Raw genomic sequence first — 17,140 nt, 5'->3', positions numbered from 1 at the left:
TTCCTGTAATTAGGCTGATTTTAAAGTTTCTTGAGTATTCTGTTTAGGATACTGTGTAGTATGATTTGCAAATGAAGATGAATCAATTTGTCTTAAATTAATTGACTAAGAGAAATGGAATCTTGGGAGAATGTTATGTTGATGACTATGAGGTTTTTGGTGGAAGGAAGGGCTTATTCATTTGAGCAATAACTGTGTGGGATCCTTATACAAATTCTTATGTTCTATTTAGAGCTTGCTTTAAAATATGTTAGCAAAAAAACAGCGCACGCATTAGTTTTCACAATTTTTGTTCTTCTTTAGTTATGGGGTCTTTTTAGGTGGTACCTCCAGGTACCACAGGGGGGAATGTGGTGGATTTTTGTGTGATATGTATAACTATGTAACTATATACTCTATATATCTATGTGCACTGAACATATATATTTTTTAACTTTCATGTAGAGTCTTAAGCACAAGACATTTTTGCTTCACCGAGGTTTATTAAGTTGGTACTGTAACAGGGGAGTTAATGCTGTTGAGAGTTCGCCTGAATAACTCACTCTCCAGCTCTGGTAACTAACCTCCTCCAATACACACTCAACGTCTTTCATGCAGCACAACCAAAACAGTAACATTGTAACAGAGATCCTGAACACACACACACACACACACACACACACACACACACACACGCACAATAAATGTTACATGGTAGCAGAGATACTGAAAACAACATAATGAGATCACTGTCATGTACACACACACACTATAAACCTACACGGGAGTGTTTATTTTTATGTAATGCATTTAACTCATATATTTGATGTAGTTAGGCCAAGTATTATTCACATTAATATAAGATTATCACAAAAACTATGCTATTTGCTGTACTAATGTGTGACCTTTGACCATGTTGTGACCTATTGTCAGAGGGTAAAGCAAAGGGTTAACCTATTGGTGTCACTTTGGACCGGGCCCTCAGCCAGCGCCAGGTGTGAACTCTGGCCGGTATTTGACCCCAGCAGCTGTGCGGGGCGTGTGGGAAAGTTACCCAGCAGCAGGGGGCGGCGATACTGGTCCCTATATTAGGGGACCAGAGGACGCCCCCAGAGCTCTTTTCCTCCTGCTGCTGCTACCTGTCCGTCTCTGTGTTGCTCTACTGTCTGTGCTTAAGGCTGTACACCCCGGGGTTTTGCTTTGCTTGCTTTCTGCTATGTAATTTTCTTGCTAAATGTCTGTATGTATTTTTCCTGCTGTTCATATGATTCAGTGTATTAAACTCTGTTCCAAGGATTCTACTCTTTTACAGAGCATCTTTTTGAGTGTCTTGATTTTAATTGGATTTGGATCACCACATCGTTGGTGGGAGAAGGTTATCAGAATGGCTTCAAAATTTGCGACCACAGACGACTCGTCCATCAGGCGTCCAGCTGTGACCGTGTCCACAGCAGAGTGTCACCGAGGCTTAATGCTAACATGCACACATGAAGCTAATACCACCACGAGCAGCTGCTCAGTGGATTTGGAGGAGAAATGTCTGCAGCTTCTCACAGGCAGTATGCAGAATGTGGAGCTCCACAAAGACTGTGGAGACCTCGTCCAAGACTCTAAATCAACACTTGTCTGCACAAAACTTGACACACGTTCCCGTCACAAGTGTCTTCTAAGTGAAGCTACCAGGTTCAGGTCCAGCTCTGTTTATCTGGGGCTGCAGTAGAAACACCAGATATGCAAACACAGCATCATACAACACAACCAAGAGATCCAAATGATTCTCTCTGGATTTCTGTGTCTGATGCTGCTGGAACGAAGCTGTTTGAAACCTTGTTGTTCTGCACTTTGGGACCAGAAGAGGAAATTCTGTGCAGAGGGTTCAATGGAAGCAGCCAAGTACTGTAAGTGTCTGCTGTACAGGGATGCTGGTTCAGCTGTGGCTCAGCACAGTTTCACAGTGTGACTCAATAAAAGCAGCAGGAAATCAAAGCATGATGCTTTCATCAGTGTGGAAATAAGAAAGTTTCCTGTAATGTGACAGACACTCTTTCCCTCTCAGCTTCACAGTTTCAGCTTCAAACTTCAGCTTTTTTATGTAGCTTTAGTGTAGAGCCTTCACCACAGTCCCACTGTCGGCCTCCTGAACTGTTTTGTTTTTTGGGGGGACTGATGTTTCTTGTTCAGTATTTTTGATTTCACACAGTAAAACTTCACAATTTTTCATGTTTTTATGATAAATGTACGACTTTAATGTGAAACATTCAGAGTTTTTTCTTTTGTTGTGTTTGTTTGAAGCTGCTTCCTGTTGGCTTCAGCTGTTTGGAGTTTCCATTTTCTGAACTTCTACATTCTGAACCTTCTTCAGCTCTGAACAGATGATGAAACACTGAATGATTTCAAGCTCACACTTTGTCTAATAAACTTACATCTTTCATTCTTTATACAGATTGTGGACCTGTGGTTTGTCAGAGATCAGCTGTGATTATCTGGCAGAAGCACTGAAGTCCAACCCCTCCCATCTGAGAGAGCTGGAGCTGAGCTCCAACAAGCTGCAGGATTCAGGAGTGAAGCAGCTGTGTGGTTTTCTGGAGAGTCCAGGATGTGGACTTGAAACTCTGAGGTCAGTCAGCATGTTTTAGTTGTGCTGAGATGAATATGATGTGAAAGTTGTGCTGACACTAAACTGCAGACATCAGGCTGATATTATACTGATCCACACTGAGGATCTTCATGGTAAAGTCTGTTTTCTTCTTCTCTGGTTTAGTCCATTGACTGCAGCAGAACAATGTTCACATTTCAAACCTTCAAAGAAGAAGAAAAATCCTCCACTGGATAATTCACTGTGAAACTCTCCAACTCTTCATTCCACCTTAAAGTCTGTCTGACACTGAAAAAAGCAAAATGTGCATTTGCTTTACAGACAGCAGTCCAACACAAACATACACACATCATCCAAAACACAGTCCAACATCCAAATCTCCTCCACTGCCAGCATGAATGATGGGAAAGAGAAAGAAAATAGAAAGGAACCTTTCTATTAAAGGTTGTAATTTATATATTAAAAAGTGCTTTGGCTCAGCAGGGAACAGCTTACAGGTAGAATACAGCTGCTGGATGGGATTAGCATGTCATAGCTATCTACCAAACTGCTAACTGGGGGATTTCAGGCCATCTATGAATCATTTTTGCTAACTGTTTATTCAGCTTAGGCTCACAGGGCTGCAGCCTGTGCCCTAGCTGTCATAGGGCAAGAGGCGTGGTCCACCTGCACAGGTGAGCAGTCCATCACAGGGCCAACAGAGAGAGACAGAGAAGCACTCTCTCACATCCACACCTACAGCCAATTTAGAAGCACCAATGAACCTAAGCAGCATTTCATTGGACTGTGGGAGAACATCCAACCTCCACAGAAAGGCCAACAAGCTTCAACCTACAACCTTCTTGCTTTAAGGCACTAGTGCCAACCACTTTTCCCCATTTCAGCCCAAATCCTGCATCTTCCTGTTTCTGACTCCAGGCCAGCTCCACTAACACTTTCTCATCAGACACTGCCACCTAGTGGAGGAAGTCTTAGTTCCATTTGAAGCTTCAGATTCCAGTTAGTTCCTTTACAAAGAGGTGGAGGTGGTGGGGCCACAGCACCATCATCACTGAGTGCCATAGGACACTTAACCTTTGTTTCCATATGCTGGGAACTTCCTGTTGTTCCAAGGAGGACTGGAAAATGTGTGAAAATCTCCCAGTCAGTTCCTCACAGCACACTTCAATCATTTCCCTCCCACAGCATCAGGACCAGGGCTTTTTCTCTCTTTGGTCCCACTAAGAGATTTCTACACAAACACCTCATCAGTGGGACTCTCAGAGCTACCAGCCCTTTGCTACAATCACAAAGCTCTTCATTGAAATCAATGATATCAAAGCTGGAATCCAATGAGTCCAAGTCTTCTGCTGATTCAGCATCACATTCATCTTTGCTCCTTGTTCTGCATCCCCACCATGGACTTCATTCCTTTCCAAGCCAGCCTTGAGTCTCCTTTATTCAGCTCATCCTCTACTTTACTTTTACACCTGATTTTAGCTGCTTCATCTCTCTTTCAACAAGTTTCTGTGCCTCAATCTTTTTCTTCTCTCCCTCATAACAAGACAGCTTCTTCTGCCTGAGAACATGTTGGAGTGATTTACTAATCCAGGGCTGCTTATTGGGGAAAATACTTCTTGTTTCCAAAGTAATCCCCATTTTTCCCAGAAAGAAATGTAAATAGAAATCGATGATCTAAGTGAGAACATGAGCCTTTAAAAAGTCCCAGTGGGTGCAGTCAAAGCAGTCCCTCAGTCCCAGTATAGAGTCTTTGGTCCAGACTGGAACAACTGTGTGCCCAGTTTGAGCTCTCTTCAGTCCTGTGACCTGACAGACCCAGAGGGGCCATCACATCACATGTAGAAGCTCCCCTAATGGAGCCACAACACATGTCCAACACTTAGTCTGTCTTGTTGGACAAACTGGAAGAAAAGATTCAAGGACTTAGTCACAGAACAGAGATTCAAATCTCCAAAATCCAACTGGCTGCATCAGGACATATAGTCTGAAACTCTGCACAGTTTCCTGTTTGAAGCTGCTTCCTGTTGGCTTCAGCTGTTTGGAGTTTCCATTTTCTAAACTTCTACATTCTGAACCTTCTTCAGCTCTGAACAGATGATGAAACACTGAATGATTTCAAGCACTTTGTCTAATAAACTTACATCTTTCATTCTTTATACAGATTGAAGTACTCTCGTTTGTCAAAGATCAGCTGTGATTATCTGGCAGCAGCACTGAAGTCCAACCCCTCCCATCTGAGAGACGTGGACCTGTGGGACAACAACCTGACGTATCCAGATGTGAAGCAGCTGTCTGATCTTCAGCAGAGTCCAGACTACAGACTGGAGACTCTGGGGTCAGTAGAGTGATGGAGTGAGTGGGTGGTGCTGTCAGCAGTATTGTACTAAACACAGTCAGTATGAAACAAAGATCCAGTGTGATAGGTTTGTAGCATAAACCTATTCGCTGGAACGTTCAGAACAATTTGCTACACAGCAAGAACAAGACGCAAGTAGGCAACGTTCTTAAGGTTACTCATGCATGAGGAGACCTGCCTGGAGCCAAGCGTCGTTCCACCCACTTGACCTCTGTCAGACTCTCAGCCAGGTTCCCCATAGCACTCCTTTTATTGTGGTTACATGAATATGCATAGGTTCATTAACATATAACATCTTACATAGGTATACATGTGGACAAAGAATACTGTGTGTGTGTGTTTGTGTTTGTGTGTGTGGGGGGGGGGTCAGAGTGTGACCCCATAAAGACTTCCCTAAACCTGCTGGTCTGGAAGTCCAGCAGTTCACATAAACAAAAGGCACTTAGACTAAAACAGATATAGATACGTTTATCCTACCATAGAACAATACAACAAGGTACGACCTCTTCCCATGCTCCCAGGATGTGGGTGTGAATGCCAGAGCCTTTGCAGCCTGCTAAAGATCACACATCCTATCACTACACAATTGATTATACACCTCTAAGCATATATGGTTAAATATTTCTAAGCATAAATGACAATCCACTATATAACCCTAACACAGTGTTTCCTGTAAAGCTGCAGCTTCTCAGTGAAGCTGTGAGAGGAGAATGTGACAGGCTTCAGGATTGGACGCAAACACTTCCTGTTTCTGACCTTTATGGTCACCATAGTAACGGCTGACACGCTCTGATCAGACACTGTCAACAGCCAATCAGCTCTCTGAACAAAGCAGCACGCAGACCAATGACTGCATTCATTTCCAAGTTTAAAGCAGTGAAGAACACAGTCTGTAGGTGAGGAAGACTTTAGTGAGAGCAGATGTTTGGATGGAATTCCTCCAGTTAACAGCTGGAACATCTGGATTGTTGGGCTTGTTGTTGGGGTTCCTACAGAGCTCAGAGTGACACACCAAGCTTCTTCTAATGAATGAAAGTCCAAACTCAAACTAGGAGGGAAAAACATTTTCATCAACTTCAATAAAAATCCAAAGATTAGAAAAAGTGAAGCAACAATGAGTCCTAGTACAGTCCCAGCACTGAAGTCCCTGCTGCTCTTTATACTGGATGTGCTGCATCACTGACTGACAGCTGATGAAGAGTCTCTGGAAACACTCGCTTTATCTCCTCTGCTCTTCCTCCTTCTCTCTGCAGGTGGGGATGATGATGGTAAACAGGACGGTGTGTGTGCTGAGAGAGGAGCAGCTGTGTCCTGATGATCCAGAGAGGTTGAAGCAGCAGCAGCTTGTGTGTAGAGACGCTCTGACTGGGCCATGTTACTGGGAGGTGGAGAGAGAGCTTCATCCAGCAGTGACTGACAGAGGGAATGAAGTGCAGATGACTGTCAGTGCTGCAGAGTGAACTGCTCTGAGAACAGCTCCACTGTCAGACACAATGTAGAGTCCAGCATCATCCCTGTGTGTCCCTCTGGATCTGACAGAGGATCATCAGTGGATCTGGACTGCTCTGCTGCTGCTCTGTCCTTCTACAGTCTCTGCACAGTCTCTGTCTGACTCTGGAAACATTTGACAACTTGTGTAATTACAGAACATTAATATAATATTCAAACATGTGATCTTCTCTTTATTTCTGAATCTTTACCAAATAAAGAAAAACTAACAAACAGAACCTGTCGTGTCCTTTTTCTCCACATCTGTGAATCTTTTCTGTTTTTTCCTCTTTTCCTCCTTCCTGCAGCTCCATCTTCATCATTCTGTGTCCAGTATATGTGAACATGTCCAAAGCATCTGAGCCTCATGTTACCCGTTTGTGTGAGTTACGCCTGTCGTTGTGTTGTGGTGTAGAAATCAGGGGCAGGAGACGGCGCTGGATCTCTGAGTTCTTTACTGTCAATTTCTGCAACATCTGCAACATCTAGAAATGCAAACCTGTGAGCTGTGTGTGTCGTGCATCTGCTCGGCCACCTCTCCTCCGGCCGTGCTGGAAGCAGCTGTGTTTGACAGTTTTATCGACTCTGCAATAATCTAACAAATTAAATGTTCAAAAACTTAAGCACTTCAAAGTCAACAAAAGCTTAAAACAATTAAATAATATTTCACTGAAAAACAACAGCTGATAAGAACGATACACAAATTCTAATTTGTTGTTGTTGTACAGTTATTTCATTTTTTAACTTAATTTTTATATTTTATCTTATTCCTTCCTAGTCAAATGTACCCTTTTAATTTTAATTTTCATATTCATTTCCTATCCTATTCATAGTCTTTCTTTTTTCTTCTTTAGGTCACGAGCAGTAGTGTAAGCATTTCACTGCATATTGTACTGTGTATGACTGTGTATGTGACAAATAAAAATTTGAATTAATACAGAAACAAACAAATACAACTTATTAACCAGGATCCATGTTTTTGTCACAAACACTGATTTACTCTTTGTTTGTTTGTTTTGTGATCATAGTTCTGGTTTCTGTGTCTTCACTGTGTCCCACGTCTCCTTACTTTGGACTCTGTGTCATATTTCCTGTTTTACTTTGACAGTCCTGTGTTACTGTTTCCTGTCTGGTGTGTGTAATTGGTCCCAGCCGTGTTTCCCTCCTGTCTCCCGTTCCCTGATTACTAAACTGCGTCCACGCCTCCACAGCTGGATTCCAGGATTTCAGAGCATCCAGCTGTGGTGAGTGATGGAGACACTTTCTCTGCTCAGTGATCAGGACAGTTTATTGGAAATCAGAGAACATAAAGGCTGTTTTCCACCTGCCCGTTCTGAAGCTGGACATTAAAGACTGCTGGCTTCATGGACATGAGTCAGAAATGAGAAAGACAGACTGCTAACCTCTCCCTGCAGGAAATAAGCTCCGCCTCTTCCTTTCCTGTATATGAGTGATTTGATTCTGACATGAGTCACAATGAGTTTTCTGTTTATTGTGACTTAAAGCGAGCAGCAAAGACACTAAACTGTGTGTTTCAGCTGAAGCTGCTTGTTGTGTTGCTCCCACAATACTGTCTAAAACAGTCAGTGAGGAAAACTCAGTTTATGCTTCCAAGCTCATTGTGACAGGACACATTGTGTTCCTGCAAGTGCTGATTTTGTCTGCATCCCTGAGTTCAGTGAGCTGCCTCCAAGGACTTGTGAACCCCAGTGTGTTAAGGCTGCATCTCCCAGATGTTTCCACCTTTCCAGCACAGACGATAAATGTTCCCACAAAGGCTCAGCCAACCACTGCTTTACTTTCTGAGTGTTGGCCTCAAGAGATTGCTCAGTGAGCACCTGAGTGTTTCTGGGACATCGGACACTAACTGGAACTTCAAGTCTGGTTCTGAAGCTGCACATGCAAAGACTGTTTCTGGTTGTAGAGACCTGGCTGTTCCAGGGATTGTAACCCCCCAGGGCCTCCCCAGAGGCTGAGCTGCTGACCTCAGCTGAGAGCCTTGAAGGTAACTAAGTTTGCACCACTCGGGTGAGTCAGCTGCAACAGCCTCCACAGAGAGCTCACGCAAGCTTACCCAGGCTGCTGAGGATTTTATGCTGCAGCCCAAAAGGCATCCTCAGCTGGCTGACAGCCACCTACAGCTTCAGCTGCCCCACCCAGGGGTCTCCACACCTGCTGGCCCTGCATCTGCTCCGACTGGGGGCTCCGGAGGGCCGCACCAGCCATCCATCTCTGTTGGGGCTCCTGTTTGAGAATGTAGGAGTGTAAACTTCAAATATCTGCTCGGTTTGTCAAGATATCACATATTTGCAAAAGCGTTTTTGGAGACGTCTGTTACCCACCAGCTCGATAGCTGACCGGGAGGTCCAGGGTCACTAGAGCTGGCTAGAACAGTAAACTCTCAGCACATCGATTTAAACCCCCGATTTATTTGTTCCTGAGCAAATCGGTTTGGCTGAGGTTAAAGTTTTCACACAGCTGAATAAACATCAAACTGATTAAACAGAAGTGTGAGACGGTCAAGAGTTTACTCCAGTGTCCTGTTATATTTTAGATAGCAAGCAGCAGACGGCCGAGTTTATTAAACTCCACCGAGACAGCGGTGACACAAATCTGAGGCCAGACCATCACAGCCGCTCACTTCCGGCCTACCTGACCTTTGGAGGAGCCGGCCCACGTAGACCTTGAAGGCTGGGTCCTCAGGAGGATGCAGCTCAGAATTTGGACACACCATGACACATGATGTGTTTAAAGGAGCTCTACAGGTGAAGAGACTTATTAACGTTAGCAGCATAATAAACTGTCCTGTCACTGAAGGCCCAACAAGGACGTGGTGCTGAATGCATCCAGACCCCTGCTGACTGTCTTTGCAGCTTCGGTCACAGGTACAGTGTCCATGTGACCCTGAGAGCAGGATACAGCCAGAGGTGAGTCAGCAGTTACAAACTAAATGCTGCTGACATGAATCAAACTGCTGGATAACCCACTGGTCATGAAAACGGCACCTTTCTGTTGGTTTTTAGCAAACACAATTTCACTCTATTGGCCCAAATTATCATTCAACATTTCAAGTTTTCCTGACGACAAATCCAGAGATTGTGACTCTGATGCTCAAAGACCAAGAGGGGACAGAAACCTGGAAATCATCTGTTTACCTGCAGGTAAGGTTGCTGCCAGAAGCCAGAGCAGAAATGACCCTGCAAACATCTGGTTATTTCATAAAAGTTCAACTGAAATCATACTTAAGTCTCTTTTCATCTGCAGGTCAGCATCCTGTTACATGTCTGTTATCTTTGTTCCTTCAGCACCAAGAACAGAAACCTTAATGAGGAGTGTCCCAGCTGAGGCCCGAGTCCCAGCAGCTGAGAGGCTGCTCACAGTTCGCTCACAGTTTATTGAAAGAGTGTCTGAACCTGTTTTAAACCAACGTCTGGATAAACTCCTGCAGCAGCGTGTTATCAATGATCAGGAGATGGAATCAGTCAGATCACAGCAGATGAAGCACGAGACGTGATGGACACGAGGAAGTGAAGCCAGCTGATCGCTGCTCTGTGAGGAGGATCGATGCCTTTGCACAGAGCTGAACCTGGATGAAGACAGACTTGGAAAGAGTCTGTGGAGCTGTGACCATCAATCTCAAAGAGCACTGACAGAGTCACTGTGATCTTCAAGTGACGTGTTTTTAAACTGCACTTTAGTTCTGAAAGTGCCTCTCGTTAAAACCTGGACTCTGATTAGATGCTGGGCAGGACATTGGTTGGACTGAAGCAGAGTCTGGGACCTCAGTAATTATTAGTGCACAAACCAGCAAATATGTGAAGCTCCATTAATGCTGAACCACATCTACAGGTTGAAGAGCAACGCCTCAGGTTATCTGGGACCAGCGTCAGTTTCCACCAATATAACTGGAGCTGTTTCTACCTGTAATGCTGGAATAACCTATTGAATCACATGATCAGTGTTTACTGAGGTTGAAACTCCTCTGTGCTTCTGCTTTGAGCAGCTCGTTGTGCTTCTGCCTGTTTAAATAAAGTTTTGCTGCTTTCTTATGCTGCAGTTTGAATTCAGAGATCAGGAACTATAAATGAATGAACCCACAGAGGAGGCAGCTTTGTTGTGTGTTTGGTTACAGAGTCACTAAGAAACACACACAATCCCCCGGCCTGGGTTACCATGGAGACAGTCAAACCTTCATTCACTTCCTGTTTCCACTGTTAGTCTGACTTCACTGGTTGGTCCCAGAGTGTCAGAGACTCGTCCTCAGACAGACGCACACAGGTGAGTCAGCACAGGTATTATAACCCTGCTGGTTTCTGATCTGATGAAGCATCATCTCATTATTATTACTGAGTCTTGTTTTTATTTGGGAGCTTTATTAACACCAGATTTATCTTCATGTTATCTGTGGTCTTATGATAGATGATGGCAGCACAGTTTCACAGAAAGATGATACCATCAGTCAAATGTAAGGAAAAAGGAAATGATTGAAATGAAATGTTTATATTAAACATTAAAAAAGAGAAAAAGCTTTTTGTAAAATCTCTTCTTCTTTAAAAACTAGCAGCTTTCATTGGTAGCAGGTGAGAAACACGTGGCTGTGTGAATAAAGGAGTTCAGCACATGTGCATCAGAGCACACAGCAGGGGTAACCTGGACATCTGTGAAGGTTATTAATGCACAACTATAGCTGCAGGTTTCAGAGCAGCGCATGCTGCAGTCAGAACTGTTACCAATGAAAAGATCTGCAGCTTCATGAAGCAGCTGAAAGATCAAACAGTCCAACATTTACAAAGTGCTGGTAGAGGTCCAGCTGAAGCAGTACAGATGTGCTGCTGTCCCACATTCAGTCCAAATGAACGAGCTGCAGATTTTAAAAATGAGATTACTGAGAATATTTGAATTGTGACTCAGATGGCAGATCCAGGCTCTCAGCCTCCAGCTGAAACTTCCAGTCCTCCCCCAGCCAGAAGCTCTGACGCTGGGCTGAGAGACTTTGATCCTTCCCTGGATCCAGAAGTCCAGGAGGGAGAAGGACAACAGGACCTCCTTCCTGATCTGGAGAGGCCTGAGAGAAAGAAAGATGGAGCAGACAGAGCTTTGAACAAACCTCCTGAGCTTCACCTCCACAAAGGTGCAGACACTGATGCACAGATTCACATGTGACACCTGCAGCGTCCAGCTTGTGCCGCTGACATTATCTCCACTCTGATACAAGCCTCATTCACTCGCTCACACACGTTCATACAATCACCTTTTCCTCACAGTCACACACATGAATGTAATGAGGGGAACTCGGGTTCACTGTCATTCCTCAGGATCCTTTGATATGCAGCCTGGAGGCTCTGTGGATGAAACCAGCGACTGTCTGAACCACTCTGAAGTCTTCATGATGGACTTCATCCTGATTAACACTACAATACTTGTTACAGGCCTTTTATATGGAATAATATTCTTTTCCATTAAAGCTCTGAACATTCTCACTCTTTCTGGACCAGGTGTGACAGGTGAAGGACACCGGCGAATAGGAGGACAGAACCTGAGAGCCATTAGTCACATGACTCCAGCTGCTGCCGCCTCACCAACCACTGGCCCCTCGGTGAGTCTAGAGTTCCAGCAGTGACAACAGGAAGTGCACACGTGTGATCTAAAGCTACATGTGGGCCTGTGACCATCAGTCTTCTCACTGTGGTCGACGGGTTTGTGAGTCCCTGTGATGCTGGGTGATAGGTTTGTAGCTTGAACCTATTCGCTGGAACGTTGAAGACAATGTAATTACACAGCAAGCAAGACACGAGTAGGCAAGTTCTTTATGTTTCCGTGCACCGGAGAGAACTGGACAAACGCCGTTCCTTCGCTTGACCCCAGTTGCTCTCGTCCGCTCCCCTGTAACACTGCTCTTTTATTGTGGTTACATGAATATGCATAGGTTCATTAACATATGACATCTTACATAGGTATACATGTGAACAAAGAATACCCTGTGTGTGTGTGTGTGTGTGTGTGTGTGTGTGTGTGTGTGTGGGGTCAGAGTGTGACCCCATAAAGACTTCCCTAAACCTGCTGGTCTGGAAGTCCAGCAGTTCACATAAACAAAGGGCACTTAGACTAAAAAAGATATAGCTACGTTTATCCTACCATAAAACAATAAGACAAGGCACGGCCTCTCCCATGCTCACAAGATGTGGGTGTGCATTCCAGAAGACTCTGGAATGCACCTCTAAGCATATATGGTTAGATATTTTTAAGCATAAATGACAATCCACTATATAAACCTAACACTGGGAGTGTCCAGGACAGTCGCTCCTGATCGGGTCGGATTGTGATTGTTTGGAGGATGTAATCGTTCCCTTCAGGGAGCGTGTTGGACGCTCAGTGTCCGGGTGATTAGCTGGCTGATGCAACTACTTAGAATCAGTTTGTGAATGTGAAGAAAATCAGTGCAGTCTCTGGACAAACTCTGATTCTTCCTAGTTTCACTCTTGTTTCAGTCCAGTGTGACTGAGCTGGTAAAAGATGATCTGACTTTTAGCCACACAGCTGTCTGCTAGAGAAAAAGCCTTTGTGCACAACTTTCTTAAAGGCAAACGGCACCATGTTCACTGCAGCTGCAGCAAATGCAGCACAGAGTGAAAGTTGGATGGGGATATTGTGACTGTTTCATGAGAAAGAGCAGGAAACAACCATCACACAGCCAGACACAGTGCTGGGATTAGACTTTAGAGCCAAATGTAGGACAAAAGCTTTAATATGAAAGAGGAAAAGCCAACAACAGCCAGAGCATGAAGCTCAAAACTGTAGCAATCACCAAGAAAGCTGACAGGCCTGTGACACGTCAGAGACGCCGTTCAAATCATAAAGAAGTTGGTTTATTGGCAACATGTAAAAACCAAAGTAATCAAGTCACCCTCCAGTTTAGAGCGAGTAGACCAACCAGGCACAGCAGCAGCTCTAGAATAAGCAACAGTTTTATGTATTACAAACAAGCTTTCATATCCACACATACATGTGGCTCACATGCTGTTTAAAAAGGGCTCAAAGACCCAACAGATACACAAAGTACAAAAATACTTTCATTCAGACAACAGTCAGCTGTGCATGAGACAGAGAGCCGACTACAGTTAGTAACATGGACTCACTTTGTTTCAGACACGACACAAAGTAACACAAAGACACAAAGAGCAGGAGCATCAAAAAGGAGGCAGAGCAGCAGCAACTCTCCATGAGCTGTGAGGCTAACAGCCACCCACACTTCCTGTGATGCATAATGAAAACAACATTAACCTGAAGGATGATAACAACAGTAATAAGTCTAAGCTAACGTTACACAGCGCTCACACAGCGCTGACTGTACAGGCCTCACACAGCTACGACCTGCATCCACAACACCTGATTCTACTGGACACAAACCAGTTAATGATATCTGAGCAATCCAGGGAAGGCTTCCAGGAACGTGAGCATCCACAGACAGCTCTACAACAGCATCAGTCAGCAACAATGTTACTGATCACTGACTCTTTCATCCTTTATAGTCAAGAAAAAAGTGCTGTGTTCACATTTGTTTCTGCTGAAATCCAGAGACTGAAAATGTTTTAAAGTTTGAATAAACTGACTGAACTTCTCACGAGTCCAACCGTGAGGAACACTTCCCCCCATGACACATCACAGGAGAACGTCTCAGTGGAGGGGGGACAGTAGCTCAGTTTAGGCAGTCGCACTCAGAATCGATGCCTCCAGTCAGGGTCAAACGTGGTCCTCAGAAACCTGCAGATGTTTGGCTCTCACTGGTCTCTGCGTCTGTAGACTGAGCTGATGTTTCTCCAGGTGTCTGGTAAAAGGACGATGCTGCTGTCCAATGAGGCGAGGAGAGAAGTAGCCAAACAGGCGAGAGCCGTGAAGGAGGAACGGCGGGCAGCTCTGGATGCCCGACATAAATACCTGATGAGCAGGCTGGCAGACGCCGGCAGCCTGGAGGAGGCGGCGGTGGAAGACGCCATGGTCTCTGATGACAGAGTAAGTTCAGAGACGTGATCCTTCCTCAGAGTTGAACCTTTGAGTCATTCATGTCTGATTCTTCCAGTTCAGTCTGATCCATGAATTCTTTGCTGCAAACGGATCCAAGAAGCTGATTTTCTTCTATCAGGATGTCAAACAGGTAACTTTGATCACATTTCAATGACACATGAAGGTCTAACCGCTCTTCATCATCTGCTGTTTGTTGCACCGTACTTTGTATTCATATCTTTGAATATCTGCCTTTCTCCCAGAGTCTGTCCTCCCGTCAGTCTTCCTCTGTGGACGCATCAAACTCAGCTGTGGCTCAGAGGAAACTCTTCCTCACTACGGGGAACTCTGAGGTTGGCTTCAGCTTTTTATGCTTAGTTAATGTGAGAATCACAGAAAAATGTTGATATGAGTGGAAGGTTCTGCTGGGAAATTGGCAAAGATCAGATTATTGAACAGCGTGGCAGACAGTTTGTTTCAGTAATGCCAGTTTATTAGAAACGAGGACTGTGGGGCTGCTGGAAGTCAGGACGGCCGTTCTCTGGAGAAACCTGACAGCTGAGGTGGAGAGCAGGATTTATCCACAGACGCCTTCTTCCAAGCAAATGTCCTGAACACACCTGAGCTGAGTGTTACACAGAAACTGTCTTAAAGCACGAGCCTGGATCAGACTGGAGGACTCAGAGCTCAGGTGTGTGACGTCACATTGATCCACCTCTCGGGGTTTTTGTGTTCTGATGTATCTGATTTCTCTTTAAGCTCCAAACAATCCCGAGCCTCACGATTCATCATTGTCCTGTTCAGAGATGATGAGCCTGAGCGTGTTTGTGTTTCCATGGATCAAACTGTGCTGCTTTGTTTGGTTAACCAGGTGATTAAAGTCTCTGAGCAAACACTGGATGACTGACAGCTGCAGGCTGAACATCAGGAGGTCGAGAGGCCGAAGTCTGAGCAGCTCAAAGCTCCACAAACACTTATTCACAGAGAAAAGGACTACAAACATGGAGGAGCACAACTCAAACATGAGCTAAAGGCTACATGCTAATAAAATTTCCCCATGATGTGGTTTTAACAGGAACATGAATGATGAAGTATTTAAAGTCAGTTCCAGCCTGAGTCAGTGCCGTGTTGGCAGCTCTGATATGCAGAAACTTTCAAACATGGGACAGGAATAAAAACACTCCTGTGACGTCAGAGTTTATGAATGATGACAAACTGTTTCTTGTTTTTAGAAACTTTGTTGATGCTTAAAATGATCAGGAAATAAAAGCTGAATAGATCCATCTCCAAAAGTTGATTCTGTTCATCTGGACGTAGCGCTTTTGTGGAGAAATGTTTCGTCACTTATCCAAGTGACTTCTTCAGTCTTAGCTGACTGCAGGTTTTCCTCATATCTTATAAACAGGCCCTGAGTAAATGTGGTTATCCCAACTGGACTTTTGTCAAAGCTGGAAAGACACCTAAAGAAAGCTCCAGCTGATCCAGGAGAGAAAGACAACCGCTGCTCAAGCGAAAACCTGTAGTGATCCCATATGTGTCGCATCGGAGCAGTTGAGATGCATTTTTTCTAAACACCAGGTTTCCATGGCTTTTAAACCCCCAAACACGCTGCGCCAAAAATTGGTCCACCCCAAGGATCGGGTCCCCCGACACAGAGTAACATTGGTCGTGTCCAAATTCATGGGCTGCATCCTCCTGAGGACCCGACCTTCGCGGTCTACGTGGGCCGGGTCCTCAGGAGGAGGGGTAGAAGTAAACGGCTGTGAAATTGGACGGTCTAGCCTTCTGATTAACGTCACCGCTGTCTCGGTGGAGTTTAATAAACTCGGCCGTCTGCTCCTTGCTATCTAAAATATAACAGGACACTGGAGTAAATTCTCGACCATCTCACACTTCTGTTTAATCAGTTTTCAGTTTGATGTTTATTCAGCTGTGTGAAAACCACCCGGGGGATTAATAAAGTTTTATTTTATCTAATCTAATCTAATAACTTCAATCTCAGCCGAACCGATTTACTCACGAACAAATAAAACACTGAAAAAAGCCAAACAGTAAAATTTTTAGGTTGTCTAAGTGACTTATATATTACGTTTAACCTGAGTAGCGAAAGTCCGCGGTGATCTGAACATGTTGTGCCGGGAGTTGTGCCGTTCTCGGCGGCTTCAGTGACCCTCGAGCTCTCGGCTAGCTATCGAGCTGGTGGGTAACAGACGTCTCCGAAAACGTCAAAGCACTTTTGCAAATATGTGATATCTTGATAAACAGAGCAGATATTCGAAGTTTACACAGCTACTTTCTCGCCTGAAAATGTGTTAAAAGTTTATTTTGTGACCCAGAAAGATTAGTATGAGTAATTTTAAAACTTAGTAGCGGCTGCCATTGTTGGAAACTGGAGTTTGGCTGGGCCGCACTATGAATTCTGGGATATGGTGGGCCACGAAGGACACACCCGACCCATCCTTCAAATTCGGGGAAAAGGAGGACGCATTTGTCGGCTGCATTCGGAGGAGTCTACAAATTTGGACAGCCTTTGGCGCGTTGCTGTGACGTAATCGGTCTACAAATGCAGCCTCAGGAGGATGCAGCCCATGAATTTGGACACGACAACAGTGTACGCTGTTCAGTGCCAGGAGGATTGCCAGGATTTATACATCGGGGAAACCAAACAACCTCTAGCGAAGCGGATGGCACAACACAGAAGAGCAACCTCATCAGGCCAG

General features: G+C 44.6%; 1 long non-coding RNA gene and 1 pseudogene across 1 annotated transcript; both read left to right on the top strand.

Moving 5' to 3' along the window:
* Positions 1 to 17,140, top strand: part of LOC120435241 — a 139,821-nt pseudogene that overhangs the window by 84,567 nt on the left and 38,114 nt on the right.
* LOC120438031 lies at positions 14,448 to 15,392 on the top strand. Its single transcript, XR_005611607.1, has 3 exons — positions 14,448 to 14,571; positions 14,684 to 15,111; positions 15,292 to 15,392. It is a non-coding gene; the product is annotated as an uncharacterized LOC120438031 (long non-coding RNA).

Source organism: Oreochromis aureus, linkage group 3, assembly GCF_013358895.1.
Source record: "Oreochromis aureus strain Israel breed Guangdong linkage group 3, ZZ_aureus, whole genome shotgun sequence".
NCBI lineage: Eukaryota > Metazoa > Chordata > Actinopteri > Cichliformes > Cichlidae > Oreochromis > Oreochromis aureus.
Note: the sequence above shows the minus strand (reverse complement) of the source record. Positions and strands in the feature narration are given on the sequence as shown.